Source organism: Callospermophilus lateralis, chromosome 18 (genome assembly GCF_048772815.1).
Source record: "Callospermophilus lateralis isolate mCalLat2 chromosome 18, mCalLat2.hap1, whole genome shotgun sequence".
In the NCBI taxonomy this organism is placed as follows: domain Eukaryota; kingdom Metazoa; phylum Chordata; class Mammalia; order Rodentia; family Sciuridae; genus Callospermophilus; species Callospermophilus lateralis.
Window position 1 is genome coordinate 8,379,857 of NC_135322.1, and position 12,590 is coordinate 8,392,446.

The following is a 12,590-nucleotide window of genomic DNA, read 5'->3' on the forward strand; positions in this document are numbered from 1 at the left end:
CATACAAACCACTTCTACAGGGAAAGGGGGCGGGGGGAGAGGGTAACATAAAGAACAATGGAATATAAGATAATCGAGAGCAAAAGGACTTCTAGTCGGTCAGAGGAGGAGAATGGAGGGGGAGGGGCTTGTGGGGAAGGGGGATCAGGAAGGGAAAGAAACTTCCACACATGGGTGGGTTTCTCTGCATGAACCCAACTCCTATGTGAACCTACAAAGCTCTGACAGAATTTAAAACCTCTTTCTTCATTCTGGAGCCTGTATTTTGCTTCTCTGATCACTTGCTTGTAAAAATGAGTGGAATTTCCCTATTCACTTTGTCACATCCTGGCATTTAAAAATAGTGTATAATTTTAAACAGACAGAATTCTACCAATGTAAGATGAATGTCACCCAGAATTTTCTCTGATTTTTAAAACAAGAAATAAAATGTAGCAGCACCTAGGGTTCCTTTTCTTTACGTGCATCTCCAGATTGTGTTGTGATGAGCATCTGGAGGAGTGTGATTTCCAGACTAGTTTATTCTCCTTCCTGGTGGTGTTTACATCATAAATAACAATTGCTCTGTCTGGGATTTTTAAAATGTACATCAGTGGTGAAAGGAACAATATACTCTGAGCTCTCATTTCTACTCAGCATTTACCACTTGGTTTTATCTGAGCTGAGGTGTAATAAGTGGTTAGGAATTGACTGAGACTTGGGACACAGTTTCCTGTTCTGTAAGTGACCTTGGGTTTTCCCCTCACCAATTTCCCCATATTGAAAGCACTATTTGGCAAGCATGATACAAACAAAGGTACGAGTTTTCTAGGATACATTTAGAAGTGAACTGGACTGTTCACTCATTGGCCCCTGTAGGTGTTATGAAATTTTTATCTATAATGTTATAATTAAGGTAAAGTCTAAATAAACTCTACCTCTGACTGCTTTTACTTCACTGTGCAATTCACTAAATTTGGAGGTCATGCAGTGGAGCTATGTAGTATTAGTCTCCCAAACCTTACTCCTCAGTCTATACTCAAAGGACTTAAAATCAGCATAAAATAGTGACAAGCCATATCAATGTTCAAGGTCACCATGACAGAGACCCAGGATTTTCGATCAAACCAAATGTGATCTAAACACAATAAGTGTATTTTATTTATGTATTTCCATGAGCGATTTGTAAATCCCACCCCCGATCTGTGAACAGTAAGGCATTGGTAAGGGTTATCCCACAGCCCACCAACAAGGCTGTTCACACTCTTCTCAGTGCAGCAGAGCTGGGCAACTGGACATCTCAGGCATCATTTCCAGCAAGGCCTAAACTTGGCTCTCAACTCTTCAGATCCAGAAGTTCTAATGGGAAGAACTAACTGGTGAAAACACACAGTCATGAAGGTCAGCCACAGAAAAGACGTTGGAAATCACTCTCGCCTACCCTCTGGCAGGCGTGAACATCAGACATTACTTATGAGGATCACAGAGCAGGTCACGGGCACTAGGCTCAGGGGCAGCAACAGTCATTCTTCTTCACAGCTCCGCAGCTGCCCTGTTTGGGCCTGAAGGCTCTCTCCACATAGAGTCCCCAAATTGGCCGTTGGTCATGTGCCCATTTCCAGGGAGCGTCTTGTCTGACTGGAGGTAGATGGTTAAAGCCAAGTCCCCCACATCCTAGAGTGTGCAGTGAAGGTGAGGAGAAAGATAATGACCCCCCACATTCACAGAAATGAATGTCAACGTAGGTCGGATCAAATGTAGAGTGTGGAGTCAGGCAGAGACACCCACTGTGGAGCATCACGTCACGGTGAGGGAGAGATGGAGTCGTCAGAGTCGCCATTTTAGATAGTGATAAGAAGGGCCGTCTGAGCCAGTGACAGGGCTTTCCTAAGACATGAGGAATGGGGAGAGGGAGAGAGAGGGTCTGCCATCTTTCAGGAACACTTGTGGCAGACAGAGCCAAATGTAAGTGACCTGAAATGGAGACACGTTCAGGCTGTTTGAGGACTGGCAGGACGGCCACCTGGGTTCCATGAGGTGGCTTCTCCTCAGCTCTGGAGGTAATTTGAGAGGAAAGTCCACTCAAAAATTCAAATCCACGGAGTTTCAGGAATTCCTGTGTGTTATATGTTCAGATGTTCACCCCTCCAAGTCAATAAGTACTTAGCCAGAGGTCGGGGTTCAGGCCCGGGCCCAGCTACTATATGACTGAGGCAGGTGGATTGCCCCTATGACCTCACTCCGTTTGCTCACATCTGTAAAGGTCTATTTTCCTCAAAAGATCACAGACCAAGTACTGGAGGCTGTGACATCAGGACCTTCTGGTGGGACACAGTTCACCTGTGAGCCCTTGCTTGAGGAAAGGCAGGGTGTGACAAACAATGGTAACGTCCCTCAACATGGGGTCCACACTAGTTGCTACTCTGGTCCCTTGAGTCCCTGTCACCCTCTCCAGGGTTCAGGAGCCAGGGGTGACTTGGGTCAAGGGTGTGAAGGGCCACTTCTGTCCTGGGCAAGCAGGCAGCAGAGGTCAAGTGCTACCCCAGCTGCAGGCTGTCACTGAGGGAGAGGAGAGGACAGGAGGGGAGGGAGGAGGGAGGAGGCCAGAGGAGCAGAGGGGACAGCTGGGGGCAGAGTCCACCTGAAGTGGGGGGAGGGAGTCGCTGGTGGGTAAGTGGGACAGGGCCCAGGCTGGGGATGAAGGGAGCCCAGATGGACAGGGAGGCTGTGCTGTGACAGCAGACCAGGAGCCACATGGTCACACAGCGTCACTCAGCAAGCTTTATTAGGCACCTGTGTCCTCAGAGCTCATTTGGCCCCGAGGATCTAGCCCATGACAGGGGCCATTCCTCCTTCCCTGGGGTCACCTGCCCACGGGGGCTGCAGCAGCGAGGTGAAAGGACAAGGGAGAGTTAGGTGGCTTTGGTCTCCATCACCACATCCATTCTGGCCACATGAACATTGGACACGGTGGCTCTGATGCTCAGGGAGCCATGCTTCAGCTCCAGGGCCCCCTGAGGGGTCTGCAGGATGCACTTCACCACCTTGGGATCCAGGGCCTCCTTCTCCATGATGCCATCAAAGACCTGCTCAGGTCATCCTGGGCCAGCGGCCCCCTGAGCACGGCCAGGGCACACTGGATGCGATGGAGGGCGTAGCTGAAGGGGACGGAGAACAGCAGGACCAGGTGCTCGTCTGGACCCTGGTAGGCCAGCAGGCCCGCTGTGCCCTGGAAGCTGGAGCTCGTCTTTGTGAATGAACAGTGGACGGTGGACTTCGGGGGAAGCACAGGTGGTGGTCTCACGTGGGCCTGGCCACTCCGACAGCAGAGCCTGGGAGAGAGGAGTTGGGGCCCCGTGTGTCTGCAGGCAGTGTTGTGCACTGCACGAGAGGGACTCATGACTTGGGAGAGACGCTCGTCCACTAGGTACCTGGATTTCCCCAGCCCCACCTCCTACCGTGGAGCTCCTGTTGGCTACATTGATTTGTCCAACATTATGAACGCTAAGCACACGTGTGCAGAGCTAGGCCTACAGCTAACTCTTCCCCTGCGCCACATGCCATGGCATCCGCCAGAGGGCACAGGATGGAGCTCTGTCCGTCTCTCCAATCCCATGTCACTCAGGGCTTCTCCCACACCCTCCCTGACCCAGCCTTCATCCTGTTCCTTAAACAGACCTACGTCACTCCTGCCAGGGCCGTGGCTACCTGCTCAGCATCCAGGCCCAAGCCACAGGCTCTCCCTCTGGGGCTTTCCCAGAGCACCACCCCCTTTCTTAGGACCCTCCTGTCACTCCCAGCACACACACTGAGCCCTGTGTCTTCACAGCTTGAACCTCTCTCCACACCCACCCTGCAGATCCTTGGCTCCCATGTGTGGGTCAAGTGTCCACCCCTGAAATGCTTGCTGCCATACAGGTATGCAGTAGGCACCCATTAAATGTTTATGGAATGAGTGAATGGACACCGTGATGAGCAGGGCCGTGGGGTCTGACCCCCAGGGCTATAGGCCCAGTGACAAGGACAGAGGATCCACAAGCAAGAACAAGCCCTGAGCAGGACACAAGAGAACTCTGGGGTGGTGGGAAGGCCGGGGACAGCAGAGCGGGTGACAGGGAGACCTCTCAGGTTGGGGATGGAGATTGGCTCCTGGCAGGACAGAGACTTGACCTGAAGTGAAGGGTGGACAGCTGACGACGGACGGGAGCCACGGGGGTGTCCCTGCACCAGTAAACACCCTGCCTGAAGGAGGGGAGGGCCACGGGGCTCAAATGCAGCTTGAGATGGCGGTGGGGGGCGCCACGTGGGGGCCGAGTCCCGCCACCGTGGAGTCTGTGATTGAGGGGTTGTACCCACACTCTAGAGCCGTAGGGTGGCTCCTGCTGTGAACTGAATTGTGTCCCCCCCACGGCAGCCCCCAGACTCGCATGCTGAAGTCCAGCCTGGTGCCTCTCAATGGGACCTTATCTGTACAGAAGCTTTAAGAGGTCACTCACTTGGGACCCAATCCCAGGTGCCCCGTGTCCTCAGAGGAAGAGATCAGCAGGCACACAGAGGGGGACCTCCCTGTGAGGACACAGAGGACGGCCACGTGCAAGCCAGCAGAATCCTCAGGGGACACCAGCCCTGCAGACACCAGGACGTCCTTCAGCCAGGCGTGCAGGTGAGAGCCACCTGGTCTGTGGTCCCCAGCAGGCCAGCACGGGTCCCTTAGGCACAGGCGACTGTCAGATCGCCCGGGGGAGGGCTTGCTCTCCCTGAACGCTGCGCCCTGATGCTCCCAGTTCCCGCCATCTGCTGCTCAGGGCTGGAGCAGGACGGCGTGGACACTGTGCTGGCCGCAGTCTTCACACCCTGGCCACGTGGCCAGCTGCCACTCTGGGCTCTCACTGGCACACAGGGGCAGCTTCCTCCAGGGGGGACTGCAGGAGTCTGAGAGGACAGGCAGGTCCTCGGAATCTAAGGTCACCGTGAGCTGACTTTGGGTCGATCTTCATGACTCTGGCTGTGAAGTCTTCATGGAGGAGGGAACAGGCTTCCGGACGTGGCCTTGGAGCTAGTATCAGTCAGCTTGAGCCCCAGGCCTGGCCTCGGACTTGACGTGTGTGCCCTAGGGTGTCAACTGACCAGAGGGTGGGCTGTGAGGAGGTCTCAGGGCCAGAGACGGAGCAGACAGGAAGGGGCTCACTTGAACGTCACACCTGTCCTGTTGGTGATCTTGATGCCCACAGTACGGGAGCCCCGCACGTCCACCACTGTGTCCTCCAGAGAACACTCCTCTTCATCCCCAGCTGGGAGCTTTTGGTCCTCGCTGAGATCCAAGCAAGAAGCTGTGACTTTCCCCCACAGGGACCTCTAGAGCCTGGGCAGCTACTAGTGAGACACAGCAGGGAGTCCCCCGATGCCCCCTGAGGTTCCCACCCAGAGCCGCTGCCTTCAAACACATTTCCCCCAGTGACAGATTCAGGAGCTGCTGAGTCTCCCAAGCTCTGCTGCAACCCCACCTCCAGCCCACCCAACGTACCTGAACTTGAACTTGACTTCTTGGTGGAGCCCTCCTGGGCTGGCGATGGTGAGCTCCTCCACCTCTCCTGAGCAGAGCCCCCCAGGGTCCCTGGGGCTCGAGCAGGTCTCTGTGCCAAGAGCCGACCTCGGTGCCGAGGGCAGAGAACTGACAAGACAGGGCCCAGTCCTGTACCGTGGCAGCTCTGGCACAGCCTGTCTTGTCCTGTGTGCCCACTGTACCCCTAGGGTCCAGGGAGCAGAGCAGTGCCCTGTCCCGTGTGCTGCCTCCTGAGTGCTGCAGCTTGAGTCCCAGAGAGGCTTCACCCAAATGGTGTCACCTGCCTCCATTTCTATCCCCAACTGAGAAAAAAAACCCAGAGGTGGTAACACTCAGTGCTGGCAGAGGGGACCCAAGGGACTCAAGGCATTCATCAGGGGCCACGTCAGGGTGTCCCATGTCTGGCTGGACTGTCAGACCGTCAGGGAGATCTCAGGGAACTGGCTGCCCTCAGGTCCTCTAGCCACACGCAGCCTCCTCAGTCCAGGGCTCTGACTCAGTTTCCCCAGTCTCCTCCTTCCAGGAGGCCCCGTGACCACAGAGCCAGCACAGAGTCCACCAGCAGGACATGGACACCTCACCAGCTCCCATCACGGGGGCTCATCTGCCTCCACCCCACACTCACAGCCACCAGGGCACACGCAGTAGCACTGCCACGTCTTAAGGACCAGAAAGTGGGTTCCCAAGCTCTGCAAGGCCCAGAGTCGTCAGCAACGCAGCTGAAGTCAGTCCACCCAGGAGAAGAGTCCCCACTAACCCCCTGAGGGCGTCCACTTGCTCAGTTATGCCCAATTCTCCTGGAGTTTTCTGCATGCCCCTGTCCAGTGTCTAAGCCTCTGATCAGGCAGAGCCAGGCTCTCATGGAGTCAGCGCCCACAGCTGTAGGGACACTGTCCTGAAGGAACCTTCTGCACAGCACAACTCCTGAAGTAGCTGTGATTTGACATGTCCTAAATGCCATCCAAAGAGCATACCCGACCCTTCTTAGAGCTGCAGAAAGCACATTAGGTCACTCAAGCCCCTGATAAGTCCTACAACAAAGACTTTAAGTGTCATCTAGCATTTTCCAAACTTGACTACAATAGCTATGATTCTCAACCAGGGGTGACTTTTGCTCCTTTGACTGTCATGACTAGGAGGAGCTCCTGCCTCTTAAGAGCAGAGGCCAAGGATTGAAAATCATCCTGCAGTGTCCTGTGGCCCCACAGTAGGGCATCCTGCAGCCCACATGTCAGTTTTTCTGATGGGGGGCCTGGGCCACCTGAGAACCAGTGTGTGGGGAGCCCTGCACCTTGTGGATGGGGCTGGGTGCCTGGTGATCCCCCGTGGGACAACCAGAGCCTTTCCAGCCAGCTGGAGTAGGGACTCCTTCTTGCAGGAGAGATGGAGAGGTGGAGGCCTGGGAGTGCGGGGCCACTACCTTCCAGCAGGCGCCCACCACAGAGAGGCCACGACTGCAGAAGACAGGAGGTGCCAGTGAGGGGCAGGGACACTGCTGGATATGCTGTGCCATCTGCATTCCCAGGTCCCCAGAGTAGGCTTGCATTGCCCTGGGGCCTGGGGCTCCTGATTCTGTGAGATGCGCCCACACTTTCCAATCAGCTCCCTTGTCTCTTCAACTGTCTGAGATCAGCTTTTTGAACCAGGTAAAGATCTCAGCCTTTCTAATGCTCTGAACGTCTCTGAATGACTCAAAGGAGTCACCATCATGGAATTTTGAGGAAAACGCTTGAGAATTAACTGAGAATGATTAAGGACGCCAGCCGTTAAATGATACTTCTGTGTGTCCCTCAGGCTTTATCTACTGACCCTGGAGGGGGGCAGAGCCACTTCCCTACCTTCTCCAGACGGGAGAAGTGAGGCCAGAGAGGAACCTGAGGACCTGGAGCTTCCCACCTTGCCCCCCTACGGAGGGACGGAAAGACAGTCCCCTGGGCTCTGTGTGTCCTCTGCTCATCCAGCCTCAGGCCACACAGGAGCCAGGTGGTCCTCTGAAGACTCCTTGCTCACAACTGGGGCTTCCTGGTACCTTGAGAAGAAAATTCCAGCTCCTCCCTGGGTTTCCTCCCCTGGGCCCTGCCTACTTCTCTGTGCTGCATGGAGACTCCCACAGATGTCCACGCCTTGATCTCTGGAGTGTGAATACGTCACCTTCATGGCCAAGGACCTTTTCAGGTGTGGTCAAGGTAAGACTCCTCAGGTGGGGAGACGGTCCTGGTCCTGGATTATCAGGGTGAGCCTAATGCCACCACACAAGTCCTTCTTAAAAGGGACAAGAGGAGAAGCTGGAAGCAAGAGGTCAAGGTGGAGGCCACAAGCCAAGGAATGCAGACACTGAATGTCCCAGAAACTGAAAAGGCAATGAGGGAACCTCTCCCAGACCCCTCAGAAGGAATCAGCCTGGCCGACACTTTGGATTTAGCCCCCAAGACTCACTTCAGGTTTCTGAGTTCCAGAACTGTGAGATGACAAAGCTGAGGTTTAAAGTTACTAAGCTGGTGGTCACTTGTTACAGCAGCAAGAGGACACTGATACTGATGCCTCATCTCCTCCACCTCTCTCTCTCAGACTCTTCTCCTGCCTCCCTCCACCTCCACTCTACATATGCAGCACCCTTGCTCCAGGGATCTCCCCCTCCCCCTCCCCAAGGAGAAAGTGTGGAAGTTGACCCTTCACTTCATTCAGAAACCTTCTCTGATATGACCCTTCAAGTAGCTCGACCTGGTTCTCTCAGTGAACCCCAAGTTGTCTGTCAAATTGTGTCCCCCCAAGTTCCTGTGCTGAGGTCCGACCCCAGCACATCACACTGTGCCCTTCTTTGAGATTCGTGTTTAGAGCGGCAGAGTGGAGTGACCTTGCGAGTGCGCTCTAACCCACACACTGGTTTCCTTACGAAAAGGGAAATTGTCCCAGAAGACCCAGAGAAGGAAGAGCATGTCAAAGGACACAGGGGGAAGACAGCCATCCCTTCCCAGCTCAGGAGGGAGACCTGGACAACCCCCCCCCATGCCCCCAGGAAGCCAGCCACTCTTCATCCCTCCCCCTAGCCCATTCTCTCCCGGACGGTGCTCACGGTCTCTCTCCATCACAGAGGCAAGTCCCGAGGGACACGGGCCTCTCTTAACCTCTGCAGTCCTCACGCCAGACACAGAGAAAGTCTCCAGCATGTGCTCACGAGCGAAGGCCAAGGGCAGGGCGGGGTGGCCTGACCCCTACCTGGCCACATTCTTCACCTCTCTGAGGATCTTCGTCTTGTTCACGCCAACGTTCTTCTTGGACACCTCCAGGACCTGCGTCACCATGGTCCTGCTGTAGCTGTCGGCCCGCTGGAACGTGCTGTACCTGTCTGTCCATGCCTGGATGTCATCTGAAGGAAATCACCCAGGTAGGGACAATGAACTCTGGAATTGTGTCCCCTACCTCCAGGTCTTGGCTAATGTCCATGGTGGCCAAATCCAGCCGGCTCCCTACTTGACTTTACAAACAAAGACAGGTTGGCACTTGATGTCATGAAACTTCTCTATGTTTTAGTATCTGGGTCCCCTGCCTGCAGAAGCTCCACATGAGGACAGATCTGTATTCTTTTCTGTTCATCCACGTCACCTGGAGGAGCAGCTGACACCGCCTGGGTGACGAGCCAATGTCTGTTAAGTGAAGAAGGCAGGGTGCCCCTCACCCAGTGACAGTGGGCCTCTCACTGGAGGGCAGAGTGGAGAGGCCCAGAGGCCACTAGAGCCCGGCGTGGGCAGTGGCACCCCGGCCCTGCAGGACTCCCACCCTGCGTGCCCCCGTGCTCACCTGAGCCTGGATGATGTGTAGGGTGCCCAGGAGGCAGAGGGTGCACAGGCAGCAGGTCAGAAATGCCCCCAAGAGAGGAGGCAGCATGCAAACCACCCAAGGCTGAGACAGCGAGGGGTGTCCTCCAGGAGTCCCTAGGGTGGACAGGATGCAGGAATGACCAACAGTCGGGCACGGGTATTGGTCTGGCTGAAGGCAGAGAGGAACTGAGTCAGGCAAAGCTGCAGGGGCACATGTGCTCTGGACAGACAGAACACTGGGCACATCGAGACCAAGGAGCTGCCTTTTATAAAAGGGGAAGCTGGTTCATGAGTTTGGTTTTATTACTAGTATTGCCCAGAAATTCTAGAGAGTTATGGCCATCACGTGACCCTGTGAGTGCTCAGTAGTTGTGGAGTGGTGACATGTGTCTAAAGCACGGTGAACACTCAATACGTGTCGCCAGTTACACCGTCCACCAATCCCATGAGTTGAATGAGGAAGTGTGGACACCTCCCAGGCGACAGAGTAAAATGGTGAGCTTTCTGATGGTTTAGTGGTGCACTGTGGTGACACGTAATAGTTGGCTTCATTTTGACACAATCATACGCACATGGGATGACATTTGCTCCACTTCCGTCCCCAGTGGCTGTGATGTTCCTTCCCCACTCTTCCCTCCTCTATCCACTAGTATTTATGTACTTATGCTTTACAGAGATGCGTTAAGGTGGAGCCCACTGTGCTGTATTTATAATGCACACTGCATGATTTTGTCCACTCCACTCTCCATTTTCTCACCTCCGGTCCCTCCTACCCCCTCAGTCTTTTTCTTCTTCTCCACTGATATTCCCTCTATATTTATGATACCAGAGCACCTGCCACACACACTTCTCACCTTTACTTTTTTCTTGGTTCTCCATAGGAGCCAAAACTTCTCACCCTTCACTTTCTGAGTTGGCTTATTTCACTCAGCATGACGTTCTCCAGTTCCATCTATTTCCTGGAAATGCCATAATTTCATCTTTTGTTATGACTTAGTAATACTCCTCTGTGTGTGTATACACCACATTTCCTTAATCCGTTCTCCTGTTGATGGGTACCTGGGCTAGTTCCAAAACTTGGTTCTTGTGAGTTCTGCTGGTGTATACGTTGATGTGGCTGCATCACTGCAGTGTTCTGACTTTAGAGATGGATGAAACCAAGGAGTGGGATTGCTGGGTCACATGGGGTTCCATTCCTGGTCTTTGGGGGAATCTCCATAGTTCTTTCCTGAGTGATTGTCCTAATTTGCAGTTCTACCCACCATGTGTGAGTGTGCCCTTTCCCCTACAACCTCCCAAGCATTTATTCTTTTTTTTTTTTTTTTTTTTTCCGGGAGCTCACAGCCAACTTTATTTTTATTTTTTTTTTTAATTAATTTTTATTGTAGGTTGTTCAAAACATTACATAGTTCTTGATATATCATATTTCACACTTTGATTCAAGTGGGATATGAGCTCCCATTTTTACCCCATATACAGATTGCAGAATCACTTCAGTTGCACAACCATTGATTTACATATTGCCATTCTGGAGTCTGTTGTATTCTGCTGCCTTTCCTATCCTCTACTATCCCCCCTCCCCCCTCCCCTCCCCTCTTCTCTCTCTACCCCCTCTACTGTAATTCATTTCTCCCCCTTATATTTTCCCTCCTTTCCCCTCACTTCCTCTTGTATGTAATTTTGTATACCCCTGAGGGTCTCCTTCCATTTACATGCAATTTCCCTTCTCTCTCCCTTTCCCTCCCACCTCTCATCCCTGTTTAATGTTAATCTTCTTCTCATGCTCTTCTTCCCTACTCTGTTCTTAGTTACTCTCCTTATATCAAAGAAGACATTTGGCATTTGTTTTTAAGGGAGCATTTATTCTTTGTGTTCTTGATGGTTGACATTCTGAGTGGAGTGAGATGACATTTCAATGTAGTTTTGATTTCCATTTCTTTCATTGCTAGGGACGTTGAAATTTATATATATCTATATATATACATCTCTTGTCCACTTATATTTGCTACTCTCAGAAGTGTCTGTTCAGGTCTTTTGGTAAAATGGTTACTTTTTTGGAATGGGCCCATGTGTCAGGAGTGGTGACACTTACACATTGTTCCTCTGAAGCAGTGGGCCGAAGACCTAGAGTGAGACCAGAAACTTTATAACTGCTACAAAAATCAGAGGGTCAGGTCTCCAACACAGAGTCACAAGCTTCCTCCTAAGACGCCTAAAATGTATGAAATAAAACAAATAATTAGAAAATGTAAAGACATCAAATTGATAGAGTTCTTCACAGCCAAAGAAGCAAGTATGTGAAGAAAGATGCTAAAGAACAAGAGAATCTTCACCAGCTACCCTTCTGACAGAACGTAGAAAGAACTCAGAGAAACTAATCTCCAAAAACCCAAATACACCAGGCAATAAGTGGGCAAATGAACTAAACAGACATCTTCCAAAAGAAGAAATACAGATGGTCAACAAATGTATCAAACAATGTTCAATATCCTTAGCAATCAGGGAAATGTAAATCAAAACTGCAAATAGATTTCACCTCACTCTAATTAGAATGTCAGGAGTGAAGACTAATAATAAATTTGGTGAGGGCCCAGGAGAAAGGAGCACCTTTGCACTGTTGATGGGATTATAAATCAGCACGACCACTACGGAGCTAGGAATGGAGATTCTTCAAAGTTAGGAATGGAGCCACCACGTGCCCCAGCTCTGTCACAGCTTGGTATTTACTCAAAAGAATTCCAGTCAGCATAGTAAACAGCAGTACATGCACCCCCTGGTTATGCCAGTGACACTCACAATAACCAAGTTAAGGGAAACAGCCTGTCAAATGATGAGAGGATGCAAAATGTGGTACATTTAGAGCAGGAAGCTTTATTCAGCCATAAAGAATTACAAGTAATGTCATTTGCAGACAAATGAATTCAAGTGGAGAACATCTTGTTATGTGAGATAAGTAAGACTCAGAAGGTCAGTGGTTGTACATTTTATCTCTTATGCAGAAGCTTGAAAGGAAAAAGGAAATAGATGAGACAGTGGAGTCTTAAAAATGAACCAGGGGAGGGATGAAGAAGGGAAGGGGAAGGGGAAGGGGGTGTCCAGCAGTGAAACAGACCTGATTATGCTGTGTGCATGTGTGTGCCACCATGAACCCAGCTATTCCTGTCATCATCATGCACCAATAACTAGTAATGGAAAAAGGAAACAGAATCTTACTGAAGGTCATCAGCCCA